Below are 16,427 nucleotides of genomic sequence, written 5' to 3' on the forward strand. Positions count from 1 at the left end.
ACAATATACTTGCTCTGTACATCTACTTGTGCTGTTAGGTTCGGCATGACTTTCCAGGAATCTGAGAGTTATATTCCTGAAAAACACTAGGAGAAATAGTGAACCTTTTAAGACATTATTAGAAACACAGTTAAGAGGGGTCACAGGTCCTAAGAAAACCTAACAATCCTTTAATATATTTTTTAATTTAAAACACCAAACACAGCATTCTAAATCAAGACTATCAATGGAATTTTGTGTACTTTAGATTATTAATGATCACTGGAAAATGTTTTTACTATGCCTGGATTGAAATAACACTTGATTGCTTATTAGTGTCAGTGACTGTTCGAAGAATATTATAGATGAAGACTGTAAGATAGAAAGAATTTAAGTAATTTTCCAAAGTAACATAGTAAATGGAGAGTTGAAACGTAAAGATAGGTGATTAAACTACAGAATCCATGTTTCACTATCTCTGCTTTTCTCCAAAACTTCTGACCAATCAACGCCTATAAAGTTTGTTTTATTTCAGACATCATGAATACTAAGGAAAGGTTTTGTTTGTGTATTTTTCTGGGTCTGATTTTCTATGACTGTTTTTTTACTTTTCTAATTATATAACTGACAGCTTCCAATTACTCTAAAGTCTGAGTTTGGCATCTCTAGTGATTTGTTTATATCTAGGATTATAGGAAATGTAGGCAAAAATAAATGTGTCTACCACCAGTCTCAGTAAGTTAAACTTGCCATTCGATGTTCACCGACACCAATTTTAAAATTTCCAAATTTCTAATTATAGACTCACAGAGATCAGACAGGTGGTTACTATAGGGTGGAAGGTGGTGGTGAGGAGATGGGTAAATAAGTGAAGGGGGAAAAATTAGTGAGAATGTTTCATATCTTATTTTGGGTGATGGTTAAATGAGTGTGTACATATGTCAAAATTCATCAAGTTATACACTAAGATCTGGGCACTTTTATTATATGTACCTTAATATTAAAACAATTAAGAAATTAAAAAATGTAAATTTCTAATCATGTGTGACAACCCCTACTCATAAGTGAGCATCTTTCTCAGTATATCAAGTAAGTCCAAAAATAAGGAAGGACTATCTACTTACAATACCTCAAAAAAGTGACAGATATTATAACCATAACTACTCCTGCTGCTGCTTCAGGTGCAAGGTGCACTTTCTCCTAATGATGGAGAAACAGTTTAAGTTTAAGTTTTCTTCCTCTACAGGGGTTTACTTTTCTTCTCTAATCAACTCTGTTCGAAATCACAGCAAACATCATTCCAGTCATGCTGCTGCTTGTTGTAATCCCCACGTCTCCTTTCCAAAAGGAGAGTGTAGGTTATTCCTATACTGCAAACTACAAGTATGCACATGTATCTCCATATAAGACACTTTCATACACACAATTATCTTAAAAGCAAAACAAGTAGGTGGCTAGTTAATCTAGTTTAAGGAGAGGTAAAACTGTGCCCATCTAAGATAGCTGATTTATAATATTTTAATATCCAACCAAATGGGCCAGATTTATTCAAGTGGAATAACTTTTCTTCTGAAGACAGCTGAAAAACAAGAAATAAGCATAAAATGCTCTACGAAGTCAAAACAGATATCCCACAGTTTGTGCACTGTAAGGATTACAGCCTATTTACTTTTGCTTTACACAAAGTTCTAATTAGCTCAGCTGTGTAATTTTTTTTTCCTATTCATCCATTTTTGTCATGAAACAATCATTTACTCAGCAAGGAAAACCTAGTGTGGGAGAAAGTTATGAAGTAATACAGTTATCATACCATAAAGGTAAGTAATGTATTAAAAACAATACAGAATGCTATGAGGATTGAAGGGTGAGGAGGAGTGGTTTTCAAAGATGGTACCACAAATGATTCTTAACCCTGTACTCTCAGGTGAAAAGGGTGGTTATTTCCATTGTACATAGGATATTTTAAGCCGTCACAGTTTGCTAACTTCCAGCAGGGCAAACAAGTTCAAACCCCGGACAGACTGTGGGGAGAAGGAATGAGAAGGGGAATGGAAAGAGATATTGGAAAACCAGAATGAAGACAAACTGAGACAGTCCTCTCTGTGATAGAGAAACTACAGAATTTGGTTCTTATTTTGTGGGCTTTAGACAGACCTAGACATGACTCCATAACATAAATATTATACCACATTTGTAAAATATATTCACAACCAAGTGAACTACTTAGTATTGTGCTGTTTTATAAATATTCCATTTAATTCTCATGACTACTAAGTTGAGTAGAAAACCTTGTTATACCATTTTACAGATGAGAAAACTGGTACCTCGAAAGGTTATAACACTTAGCTAAGATTAGATAAGTAGCACAAGCACTTAGATTTCAGAGCTTGAGCAATTAATTTTTCTTTCTCCAATAAATCCTTTACACACTTAAATTCATAAAGAACTACAAAACTTAGAACCCCTTGGAAAGTTTTTAAGTACCTTAGGAGGGAGGTGGTATATTGCTTTAACAGTTATACAGTATAATAATTGGTCATTTTTTAGGACAAAAGTAGTCAGGTTGGTTTATTTTATATATTTGTACCTGTTGCCTGTTTTATTTATAAATCACCGAAAAGTTTTATATGGTGTTCTCTGAATATAAAAACATACTGTAAGAAAAGCCTTTTCCAACTTTAATACCATTATTCTATGTATTTATTCAATGTAGCATAAACATGCCTGGAAATGCACTGGAAAGCAGCATGAAAATTGTTTATCAGCCCTAAAAATTACACGAGTGAGAGCCATGTCTTTAAAGTACACTCCCAAGGGGATCCAACATCACAGATATGCATAAAATTTTAGTAAGTTATTTAAAGTAACTGTCATCTTAATTTGAAAATGTAAAATTTAATTTATCCTTGCAAAAATATGAAATCACATTAAGTATGAGAAATGTTAATATTTATCATATTAATCTGTATAAACTGGACTTCTGGAGATTAAAAGCTGCAGGGCCAGAGAAAAGGAGATCTTAGAAAGGTAGCAAATAATAGGAGGCAGACATTCCAGGACAGTTACCACTACACTGAAAGGGAAACTGCTCACAATGTAACACTGTAGGCTCTGTGCAGCCCTTGGTTGTACTTCTTAGCAAGCATCCTTCCTCAACCTCAAGTAAGAGGAGCACCTCACTACAAAAAGTAGGATTCAGTTCTGTATACTTCTGTCGTGATGAAATTTCTTTTCATGCGTACCCCAAGTAGCTGGCCTAGGAAGTTTGATTTGCTGGCTAAATGGTAAAAGCCTAACAGGCTACTGTTATACTTAACAAACTACACAAGTTAGTTTTAACATTTAATATTTGGGAAAACTTATCCTGTGTTATATCTAACCTTATTTATGATTAATTATCTTAAAATAACAACATGTTTACTTTAATCCTTAAAAACTGGGTGCCATGTGGAGAATTATTACCACGGAGCAAAATTATCAAAACACATTTTAAGAAGTCTAGCAGGAAGTGATAACATTAACTTTTAAAATGTAACAAATATTATCAAAACTATTATCCAAAGACAAGATGAAGCGGGCCTCTCTCAATCATGAAAATAAATATATTCTACAGGGGCATGCCCAAAAAATATGTCTTTTTCAAGAACATTCTAAGGAACTGGAGATGGCGTAAAGCAGTGTTTGACAAAGCGAAGTGTGGACCACTGCCTTAAAATCACTTGGAGTTCTCTTAAAAAATACTCATTGCTAGGCTCCACTAGTTTTATGTAAATCAGAATATGTAGGGTGAAGATGTCAAACTGGACTTTCAATAATCAGCTCATGTGATTTAAAATCCCATTCCAACTTAAGAACCATTACTCTAGAGAAACAGCTAAGTAGCAACTACATGATTTACAGAATTCCAATTATAACTAGTATCCTTAAACGTGTGTACATGGTTAGTACTATGTTATTAACTGGTAAACATGACCTAACTTTTCCATGGAGATTTATTATGGAAACTAACTTCATATTTATTATCTCACCACAATAATATAGGAGGGCTAGATATATTTATCTATAGGCAAATATATCTAAATGTAGACATGCAGACATTTTACACATTTGGCAATTACATGGTTTCTTAGAGGTTTACACAGGTATAAATTAAAAGAGAGTAAGAAAGGACTGAGGTAAAAGATGTTGATAATTATTGACGAGAACAATGAAATTCCCAAGAATGAGTACAAGGTGCTCTGGTTCAGTGTGTGGGTGAGTGCTTCTATGCCATCAATAAGCAATGCTCTGGACACCAGCTGGGTGTCCTATGATCAACTCAGTTCTTACACTATCTACATGCCATAGCATCAGAGTCCACAGGCAGAGTGCTCAGTCCTGCAAGACCACTCTCCAGCGCAGATGCCAACTGCAAGGCTATGGTGTTATCTGTGCTTCTGACTGACAGCTAAAACGGGGGGTTCCAATGACCCTCTCCAACTCAGGATGCTAATCCCAAATCCACATTGTTACCTATACTTGTGACTAATTGGCTATAAATCAGAGTTTCCCACCACTCCCTCTTTAGGTTCCATTAATTTACTAGGATGGCTCACAGAACTCAGCAAGCCTGCTTAGTCACTTGAGCACTAATTAATTACAATGGATATTAAAGAATACAAATCAACAGCCAGATGAAGAAATACACAGGGCAAAGTCCCCAACAAAGGAGCTTCTGTCCTGGAGTTTGGGGCCAGCACAGAGGCACATGGGAGTATTAAGGCCATCAACCTAGAAGATCTCTGAACCCTCTCCTCGTTGGGTTTTTATTGAGGTTTCATTACATAGATGTGATTGATTAAATTGTTGACAACTGATTCAACCTCCACACCATCCCCCACCACCACCTCCTTATGGGTGTGAAAGTTCCAACCTTCTAATCACATGGTGGTTCCCCTGGCAACCAGCCTCCATCTTTAGGTGCTGTTCAAAATAGCACCTTAATACCAGTAGTGGTGGAAAGAGGCTTGGTATGAACAACAAAACTAATTTCACCTATATGGTTCTGAAATGATTTCAGAAACAGAGGACAAGAGAACAAATATTATGACAAAGGATACTTCCATAGTTCTTATCTTTCAGGAAACTCCAAGAGTTTTGGGAGCTATGAGCTAAGGAACTGAGGATATAGACTAAATGTATATGAGACATATATATTCGGTTCAGATGACCAAATATGTATTTCTTATAAATCACAGTATCACAATGATGGGGAAAAGAAGGGCACAATTTGCCAGATAAGGTGGGTAGAAAAGAACAGTAGTTCTTGAAGGGGAGAGAGATTTAAAAAAAAAAAAAAAGGTTGAGACATTATTAATAAGAATTATTTTAGAAGATCTTAAATTTCAGTCTTCACTTTAATCAACATTGAGAGGACCCTTGGTTAAGATATGTTATATACAGTGGGGTGCGAGATACTAGAAAGCAGGAATACCTTATGACACCAGATTGGTCTTGTTTCTAAGAAAAAATGTGATTATATCATCAAATTTCATCATAATAATATTTACCATTTTACTTGCCAGGCACCAGTGCCTCCGAATGCATTTTCCTACTTCTTAGTTAGGTACTATTATTCTAATTTGTAAATGAAGTCTTAGAAAAATTAAATACCTACTTAAGTAATCAGCAGCAAAACTGGGATGTTAACCCAGATAAGCTGACTTCCAAATTTGTGCTCTTAATACAACATTCTGAGAGACAACACAACATGGATTTGATTTTCCCAATAAGAATCTGGAGAAGACAGAGCTTAGTGGTAGAAAGAACACTGGCCTGAAATCCAGAAACCCAGATGATAGTTTATGACCTGCCACCTTGATTATTGATTAGATTACCTCTTTGGAACTAAATTTTCCCACCAATAAAATGATAGGTTGAACTACATCAAGATGATGCCACCTTCCTAAACTGTGAAGGGAAAAATTTAATGTGAATATGGGATAGCAACCTAAACAGATAGAAAGGAATTTTCATTTTTTTCCAGGAACTGAGTAAAAGGTATAATTTAAGACCACCAGCCTTGAAAGTATAAAGTACTCTCACCACCACAGTTGAGGAAACTAAGGCTCAAAGGGGTGAGGTAAATTTGGCAGTATGTGACAGAGCTAGGGTTTGAATCAAGGCCTATTTGGTAGGCTCTTTCCTCTTCCCTACTGTATCTGATTTAGAATTTTCATCTTTCTACATCTGATGAGTGAGAATATCCTGTACCCACTTCACAGGATCAGTGAAGATACTATGGAGCAAGGATTAAGTTTTACGGAGAGAAACAGACCAACACTCCTCTTTCCCTATTTTTAAGAAATAATTAGAGGGCAGAAGTTTATAAAGGAGTTAAAAAGAAGGGATCACCAAGCGCCTTTTTTTCTTGATACTGTCAGTCAATCAATGTACCTCAGCATTTAAATGCCCTATAATTCAATGAGTGCCCCAAAACGTCCAGCATTAGTATGAAAAACTCCATTTTCATTTTTATAACGCTGAGTAATCCCACTAACTACATTAGTCCAGAATCATATTGTATGGACAGGGAATCATAAGACTCTTTCAGGGTTAGCATAGGTATGAAAAGCAGTTTACTTCTCATTATTCCATAAAGTAATACATCTCAATGCAAATGAGCACTTAAATACACTAAATGTTACTAATATTGGCAGTATGAATCTCTAGTAGTGATATAACAATTATTCTTTAACCAGAATGTAGAACAAGAAAAATCATGTTGATTCTCTTAATGGATTATGGAAAACTAAACTTCATCACGTCATTTTCATTTCATCACATCATTTTATCTAATAATCATGATACCATTCTGTTTTCCTATTTAATATTTATCAAGTGTTTATGGTATGTCAGTGCCCTTTGCCTTTAAGAACTATCTCATTTACTCTTCGGAACAATTCACGAAATCTATGCAAGACCTCCGAGGTGGGCAAGAACTTCCTCACACCACAGGTGGAGCAACTAGGACAGGCAAAAGTTGGAAAGAGGTGGGGAGAGGCATGAAAACGAGTCCGTTGTCTCCAGAGCCAGCAGAACTCTTAGAACCTATTCTTTGGTGCCTTGGAGAGGTAAGCATTACTTGGAGAGAGAAAATGAGGAAGAGATTTACTCTCTTACCCAGTGTCAAGTGAGTAAGTGGAAAATGCAGCACTCAGAACCTGAGTTAATGTTGACTTATTCCAGCGCATTCCCCATTACATTGTACTGCCTCTTTAATATTAAAACCTTAAATTTGGATGCAATGTCCCATTTTACAAAACGATATCGCTTTAATATGTGGTAGTAACCCTGTGAGGGATGCACCTTTCCTAGTTTACAGACATGTAGGGAATGATCACGACAGGGTGGGAAATTAGATACGGCATGTTTAGAGAACCGTGTTTGGGTAACTCAATCCAATTCAAAATTCCAATAGTAAAAAAGAAAGTGTCTTCTATGTATAAGAGGTGAGGTCACTTTCAATCCTACTACATCACTGTCTTTTATCACCTTAGCGTATTTCCAACAACACATCCTGGAGCAATTTGTTTTCATTTGTACAGTCTTCGTATATTACCTAATCTTCGAGAATTTGAGTTCATTATTTGTAGGGACGAGGGGCTCGGCCTACGCTGTATTTGGCAGTCTCTCAACAAACGATCGAAAACCATAGTGAATACAAAGGTTAAAACGACAAGTGACTACTGTTTGCTCGGAAGCCCCAGGCAGTGCTGTCCTTAGACAAACGTCCCTCTTTCGTTCCCGACATAAAGCCAGTCTCAATGAATGAAATAAAACCAAGGCACCCCACTAAATCCGAGAAAGAAAATAAGCAAGAGGGAGAAGTGAAGGGCCCAGTAGGGCCTGGAACAGCTCGGGTGCACGGTCGGCAGGGGCGAGGGATGCCAGGGGTGGGCCGCTCCGCCAAGCAGGGGACGCGGGGTTGTGAGAAAAAAGGACGTGTCTGTCAGACCTGCGACAGCAGCGGGGGGTCGTCCCGGGTCTGCTCCCGCGCCAAGCCCGGCCAAGGTGAGTCACCCCGAAGACAGGCTACGTAGGCCCCCCCGACCGGGGCAGTCGAGTTTCGATTCCCCGGTGTTTGGAAACGGACCGAAAACAAACCGGGTCGCCAGGGGTCACTGCGGGCTTCCGGTTTCCTCGAAGACAGTGGCACTTCCCCAGCAAAGGCAGCCACTCCGGGAACGTCGCGGAGGGATTCCCATCTCTTTCGCCTCGGCTGCGCCAGGACCTGCGCAGTCCTGCCAGACGGCTGGGCCAAAAGCTTCTGGGAGGAGGGGCCGGCCGCGGTGGGAGGGGCCGCCCCGCCGGAGAATACCCGTTACCCAGCAACACGCGCGCGGAACGGGGGCCCACCGGTGCTAGCCTCGTCAGCACTCGCTCAGACGGGGAGCCGCGCGCGGCCGGAAGAGGGGATTCCGCAAGCTGCAGGTTCGGCGCCGGAGCCGCGCGCGCAAACCGGAAGTCAGGGTCCGGCTAGCTCCGAGGGCGTTCTGGAAGCTTGCGCTTTCGGGGCGGAAGGAGGAGAAAGCAGGAGCGACGTACTACGTGTCCCGTGAGCCTCCGCGGCGGGGCTGGGCAGCGACGCATTGGGGGCGGGGGCGGTGCGGTGGAGGCGCGGAGGCGGAGCTGAGGGGGTAAGAATGTGGCCCGCCGCCTCGGCGGCTGGGAGGTCGGCTCTCTCGGCGGCATTCTGTGGGGGCGTCCCCGAGAGGGTGTGGTGCGCTTTGAGTTGGCTTAATAGTGCCCTCCTGGGTTTACAGCGCTGTCGCCTGTGTGGCCGGGAACCGAGAAACCTGTAACGATGCGAGTTTGTGGTGGGACGCGTCACCCCCGCGGCAGTCTGTTTTCCGGGCGCTGCTGTGACCCCTCAGGCCCTCTTTTGAAACACAAATTCCGCAGATTACTCAAGGTCTCATGGTTATTCAGCACACTGGTTTTTTTATTTTATTTTTTTATTTTTTTTAAGAATGTGAAGATCAGTGAATTTAGAGCAGAGCTATGAGATTTGCAGATTGTGCCCGGCCGCCCTGGAGTTGCTACCATCCTTGGTTATTTCCAGGTGATAAATGGTCCTGAGCTGTAGTTACGGGTCGTTGAATTCGTTACTATTTGGGGGTCAGCCAGAGGGAAGCCCTCAAGTTCTAAGGCTATTTCTAGAGTTAAGCGAATAACAAAGAAACAGTGATGATCTAGAGTTTATTCCCTAATTGGCAAAGTGCCAATTAGCGACAGTGACGCCCCTTGTTACCGCCTTTGTTAGTATTTTGTCAGCCGAGGGCTTATATATTGTTTAACTTGATGTTATTGTGGAAGATGTTTGAGCCTCGCCTTTTAATTCATCAGCTCACCTGTCAGTTCGTCGAAGGATGAACTCAACTGTAGGTTTTACTTTAAATTGCTTTAATTGTTGTTAAGCCTCCCTTTTCCGTTTAGATTTACGTGAAAATTCACAGCTGCTAACGAACGAAGACCACAAACTTAAAAGTTACATGATATTTTTTAAATGTTTAAAAATCTGTGTTAATGTAACACTTAAATCCATTCACTTCAATTTATCAGGCTGGGGCATGAAAGAAAGTATTTTTCATGTTTTGGTCAAGGCTCAGTCCTTTTTTGATTGCCTGGGTAATGTGCTTGTAAATCACCAAGTGGTGTGCTTTGGCTAGCAGAGATTTGAAGAATGTTAAAAACAGCTGAAGCCCCACAAATCATTAGAAATAAAATGATAATCTGGTTTCTAATTTGAAGAAATGTTCTGTTTTTGAACCTTGAATAATATGAGACTTGTTGAAAAAGAATGGAAATATATTTTTTTCTTTTCTCTCTGAGTAAATGAGAAAATTATTTAGCTCAATGTTTTAAAGTTTATCTGAGGGTAAACTTTTCTTTTTAATTTTATAAATATACACCTCCCTATTATAATTTATGAAAAAATGGGTCTTATTAACAAAATTATTTGTCCAGAATGCAGAATCCTATCAATTTAGTGAAGTAAAAACATCTTAAATTTTTTTTTAGTGGGGAGTGGTACCCCTACCTGATTATGACAAAATGTAATTCAGATATTCATTACATTAAGTTAGTTTCTATCCAGTAGTAATATGCCATCTGTTTTAATTAACTTCAGCAAATAAATTATTAAAACTTGTCACACAGTTTAGTTAGAAGCATATGTTAAAGATGTATTAATCTTGCTGCAAAGGAAAAGACTTCTGATAAGCCAATTAAAAGATACAGCCTTGCTAGGGAGAAGACAGTGGTTAGATAATCATTAAAAAGACAAGCAGGAAGTTGTGAACTACTTAATGAAAGTCATGATTCCTGTTACACTGTGTGCATCCAAATCTAGTGTATCTGAGGCAGCAGTTTTCAAACTGGGCAACACATATTCCTAACCTTTATCCTTGGAGGTACATGAAGGCTTTCCAGTGGGTATGTAAAGGATAATTTATGGGTATTAATTCACAGGCTGTCATCTTGCCTATTTTCTTCTCTAAAATGGATTTGCCTGAGTGTGTGCCTGCACCAGACACCTGTGCCCTTTCCTGTTAGGTAATTGTCCCTCTCCCACTGTACCAATAAAGCAATACCTTTAATCTGACCTAAATCTTGTTTAGAAAAAGAGTGATTCTAATGACTGGGTAGCTAATTCTTTTTCAAGAATGGTAATTTCTAATGGCTTTCAAGAATATTTTGTAAAGGCCCAACTGATTGTCAGGTGATCATTAAAAATAATTTTTGATGACATAACCCTGTGTGATTTGGGCTACATAGCTTAGTAGTTCAAAAGAATGATTGTTAATATAACCAGAAGTCCTACTCCCAGATATTTGGAATGGAAAAATACACAGTATAAGAAGAGAATTAACCCTTTTTCTTTCTATCAATAACTAATATTCATCCTGGGTACCTGATGTAAATGGGGATGGGGAAGAAGGCCCTATCCATTTCTTTATGAGATGCATTTCCAATAAAAGCTGACTTGATATTTTATAATGATCATAATATATGATAGGTTATTTCATCAGTAGTGTTTTAGTAATTTAAGGATAACAACAATACTAAGGAAAATTTTTAAGACTTACAGTCTCAGGGATTTTAAAATACACTTTTTTTTTGTTGCAGGGAAATGTGGTAAGATGATCAATTTAAAATATTTTCAAGCAGTAAAATGTTGTTATAAGCTTATTGGGGAAAGTGAGATAAAAATGTGAATTCAGGGAGAAAAGGACTGCTGTCAAGTAACCAGCTGTGAAAGGAGTTTGTTCATGTGTTTTTTGAATGGATGGATGATAGTGGATATCAAATTCCTATGACATTTACATTCCATTTGTAACAGAGATAATATGCTGCTGTCTCTCCCAGCTAGCCAGGTCCTGAACATAAAATCTGTGCTTCATAGTAACTTTTTGACTAGAAACGCTTTGCACTCAATAGAAATTAGCTTCTAACAGAGCTTTCTTTTTTTCTTCTTCAAAATAAAACATTGGTATCATCTTGTATGCGCAGTTACTAAATGCAGTAATTTTCTTGTGGAAGCATATAGGTGAAGAAAAATTTAATAGTCCTGGAAAGCCCTTGATGTGAGAAGTGGGGAGAAGAAATATGAGAACAACTAACAGGAGAATAGCAACAGAGAGCACAGTATGGGGTTGATAGATTGTACAGAGTAAGATAAAAGATCCAGTAGAGGGAATCCTATACTTACTAAATGAAGTAAGAGCAACCCCCGCCTCTGAGGCTTGACAGTTATACCTTTGCTGTTTGGTATATCAATTCACTAATCTATTCAATATTTAAAAGATACTTATTAAACACCTGCCCTGTGCCAGACATTATTTTAGACACTGAGATTAAACAGACAAAATTACTCTTTAGTGTATAAGGAAGTAAAATCTATCCCAGAGAAATAAATCACCAAGACAAAGACCTATGTGAAATTTACCGTGACATTAATTTTTTTGTGACAGCATCTGTATGTGCCTTTGAAGAAAATAAACTTTTTTTTCAATTTAAAATGGGAAGAGAGGAATAAATAATTCTATTTTGAAATATTCACAACAAAACTGTAGAGACTAAGAAGACAAACTCATCTTTTCAGAGGAAAGACATTTTAAAGCTACCAAATAAACAACAATGAAAGAATGACAAGCTTCAGTAAGCTCTATAGAAAGAAATTAAGCTAGATTTTTCAAACAGATTATGTAGCAAAGGAGAGGGAGATTTTCCAGATCCATTGCACAACTCACAAGCTATAAAAGTGAAATTATTGACTTTGTAATAATTATAAAATTTAAGACATAATTTCTGGGTGTAATGTTTTAAATCATCTGTGAATAATTAATTGATTCTTCAAAGTCCCAAAACAAAAAGACATGTTTATTTTGTAATTCACTGTTGTTATTAATCATTTCCTCTTGACAATCGTTTTATATCAGTCTCTTTTGGCTTTAATAACCTCTCTCATCCATTGCCAATCTATTATCTGATTTTATGGATTCTACCCCTTAGATTCCATAGGCATTTTTCTGCTGTGCTTACCATCCTTAGATCCTGTTTCATAGTCCCTGCTGTGCCACAGTTTCTTATCTGTATTATTATAATAGTTTCTTCTAGTTCTCCCCCCTTTTTATGTCTTCCAATTCATGCTTTATATGGATATCCAAATAGTTTTTTAAGAATGTAAATCCTACCATTACATTTCTCCTCTCAAACTCTTGAAATGACTTCTTAGTCATTTCATGTTTTAAAAGGCCATTTTTAATCTAGTCCAGCCTTTTTTTTTGGTATTATTAATGTATAATTACATGAGCAACATTATGGTTACTAGATCCCCCCATTATCAAGTCTCCACCACATACCCCATTACAGTCACTGTCCATCAGCGTAGTAAGATGCTATAGAATCACTACTTGTCTTCTCTGTGTTATACTGCCTTCCCCATTACCACCCTCCCCCCACTACATTATGTGTGCTAATTGTAATGCCCCTTTTGCCTTTATCCAACCCCTTTCCCACCCACCCTCCCCAGTCCCTTTCGCTTTGGTAACTGTTAGTCCATTCTTGGGTTCTGTGAGTTGGCTGTCCAGTCCAGCCTTTTTTTTCTATCAGCTCCTATAAACACTGCCAACTCAGGCATTGAAATTGGTTATCTTTACTCATCTAGTTATTATACAGTTGATACTGATTATGATTTTATAATACTTAACTTTCTTTGACTGTATTGGTATTTTGTAAAAATTTTAAAAATTCTCAGAGAATTGAAGAACCCCAGAAAAATTCTCTAACTTCAGTTTGAGAATTATGGCTCTATTTCTCATGTATTTGTCCTAAAATGAAATCACATTTAGAAGGGTTCCTTTATCTCCAGATAATGGAAATCATGAGAATGTATTGAGTCATAATTTTTTTTGCATTACTGAGTCACAAATATTTTTGGGAATATATGCCAGAAAGTTGTTATTATTTTGACACCAAGTGCTCCCTAGTAGAAATCAAAGATGTTCATTCCCTTTGTGCCTGAAGTACAAAGCTTTTTCTCCCAAGATCATCCTAACTAGCATCAGAATTCTCAATTGGTCTCCAAAATCTTCGTAAAGAATTGCATTGCTACCAGCATGTTATGGGCAGAAGTCAGAAGTTTCCACTTTATCTTATTCCACCAATCCTTTTTTTTGGAATAATCCAAATTTCCTATTTGAAGAAGTAATTCTCTTATTTCCCTTACAAGACAGTTTGCTATATTTATTATCTCAGATCAGGTGAGAGATAAGGCAGAACTATACTAACCTGGAAAACAACTGTACATTTAAAAAGTTATTGATATGGTGAACATAGTAACTCATTTACTATGAGATGATTACTCAAAACTAAAAGACTTATAGAAGCCAGATTATCCTTTGCTTTTATCCTTTTTCAGTCTTGATTTTTAATACTTTTTAGATGAAAATGGAAATGAAGTGAGCATATCTACACCAAATATTGTATTTTAACTTGGGAAACAGAAATAGGACTTAAATTATCAGTAACCTTTGCATTCATGAAAAATGTAATTATTTTTTGACATTATTTCATTCACTAAATTGAAACATTTACTGTTTTGATTAATATTTTTTATAAAGGTATGAAACATAGTACAAAGTTCTAAGGGAATGAAACATTTTTGTCTATGCAAATAGGAAGAGAACTGCAGTTTCCCAAATGGAACAAACTCACTTTAAAGATAGGAATATGGGTCTTTGATTTCGGGGACAAAATAATGGCTTGGATTGAGAAAAAGAGGATAAGGCCTACAGAAAAATTTTGTGCATCTTTGTATCAAGTGAATTACTAGAATATTGCATAATCCTTATTTTCTAAAGATAAAACTCAACAATGAAAATCTTTGAAAGATTACAAATAACTTTCAACTTTACAAAAACTGAGGTATTCACTTTTTTCAGAAAAGAAATACTACAGAACAATAAGGAAATTGTCAACTATATACCATAGCATTGGACATATTTATGATGTATTCATGAAGTGTTCTTTTAGTTAAGAGTTAGCAAAAGTGTACTTTTCCTATGCACAACTTAGATTATGTCAGTCCCAAATCTCCCCTTTGCTGAGAAAATAATAAAATTTTAAATATTGGTTATGACACATAATCTTATTAATAATAATTTTGTCACTTCTCTTGATGTTTTAATAAAAATATTTTAGGAAACAGACTTAAGTGACATAAATTTTATTGCTTTGTACACTGTAGGATGATATACTTAAAACCAAATATATCAGTATTGCATTAAATGTACACAGACTACTTGAAACAAGGATTGCCATATTGGATGAAGGAAAAATAACTTCTGAGGAGAAGAGAACTGTGGAAAATAGCAAAGGACAAACAAGATAATGATCAGCAATAATCTAAAGTCTAACATAGTCTGATATAAAATATTAACAGACAAAGCAGGTTTCAGAAAAAAAACTATTACTTCCACCAGAAGATTAAAAAAAATTCTAAGTTTGTATGCATCTAATAAAAGGGCTTCAGAATATGTGAAGCAAAGCTAGATAGAACTAAGATGCAAAGCCACAATACTGGAAGATTTTAAAGTATTTCCCTCACTGACTGATAGAATAAAAAAGAAAAAATGCATTAAGGAAAGGAAATAGATTGTTAATTAACATTATTAACATTAAGTACAATAGGATGGCTGTTATCAGAAACAAAAACAAAATGGAAACTATTTATCTTCAAATTAATATAGAACTTCAAGGGACCCTGAGTAGCCAAAACAATCTTGAGGAAGTAGAACAAAGCTTGAGGCTCCACATTTGCTGACCTCAAAACATTACAATGCTGCATAATCAAAACAGTATGATACTGGCATGAAAACGTATGTACAGATCAATCACATAAAATAGAGAGAGCCATGGGGAAAACCCTCATGGTCAAATAATTTTCAACAGTGTTGCAAAGACCATTCAATGGGGAAAAGGCAATCTTCAACAAACGATGTTTGGAAAATTGAATATCTATATGCAAAACAATGAAGATGGACTCTTCCTCATACCGAATACAAGGGATCAAAGCCCTAAGTGAAAGAGCTAAAACTATTGCGCTTTTAGAAGAAAAATAGGAGGAAAGCTTTAGGACATTGGATTTAGCAGTAAATGTTTGGATATGACACCAAAAGCACAGGCAACAAAGAAAAAATGGATAACTAAAGGTCTAAAGCCAATTACTAACAAAATTTTTTAAAAATCTTCATCTAGTGACGCCAGTTTTGGAAAAATACTTTGAATGTATTTCTACGTACATTCATGAACTGTCTACATACATAATTGAGTAAATAAAGAATGTAATTTCAGCTTTAAAACTTAAAACTACGCCTATGCTTAAATAGTGTACATACTTAATGACATGAGAAAATGTTCACAGTAAATTAAGAAAGCAAATTGCTAAGTTCTGTTTAAGATTACAGACTCATTTATATATCCTTTCCATCTTCTAAAATAACAGTTAAAAAGTAAAGAAGAAAATACATAACAGAAAAAGGAGTTGAGTTGTCAGTGGATAAAGCATTTCAAAATATTCTGAGAGAAACTGGGTATCAACATGTCAAATGAAATGGAGCTGACGGAGCTTCAGCACAGAATATATTGGAGAGGAATCTACAGTGGAGATGGGACTCAATCTTCCCACAGAGATCATGGTGAAACTCTGCAGGCCCTAAATGAAAGGTGGAAGATGAATATGAGATTTTTGGATGTCTCCTATGAAACTAATTTATTCTCGTCTCATGCAGAAAGGCAGGAAGTCCAGGGTTTCTTCCCAGGCCAAAAAGAAGAGGACCCTTTCTAAAGAAACTGAAAAGAAAATTGGACAAACAGGGAACAAAATTTAGTTGATTTCTTTCCAG

General features: G+C 36.8%; 1 protein-coding gene across 3 annotated transcripts in view; it reads left to right on the forward strand.

Annotated features, from left to right (window-relative positions):
- Positions 1-8,437: 8,437 nt before the first annotated feature.
- Positions 8,438-16,427, forward strand: part of RBMS3 (RNA binding motif single stranded interacting protein 3) — a 1,487,986-nt gene continuing 1,479,996 nt past the window's right edge. For all 3 annotated transcript variants that reach the window (XM_073222890.1, XM_037008603.2, XM_037008604.2), the window contains exon 1: positions 8,438-8,575. The gene's annotated coding sequence lies outside the window, so the exon portion shown is untranslated. The remainder of the gene's footprint in view (positions 8,576-16,427) is intronic.

Source organism: Manis javanica, chromosome 15, assembly GCF_040802235.1.
Source record: "Manis javanica isolate MJ-LG chromosome 15, MJ_LKY, whole genome shotgun sequence".
NCBI classification, from domain to species: Eukaryota; Metazoa; Chordata; class Mammalia; order Pholidota; family Manidae; genus Manis; species Manis javanica.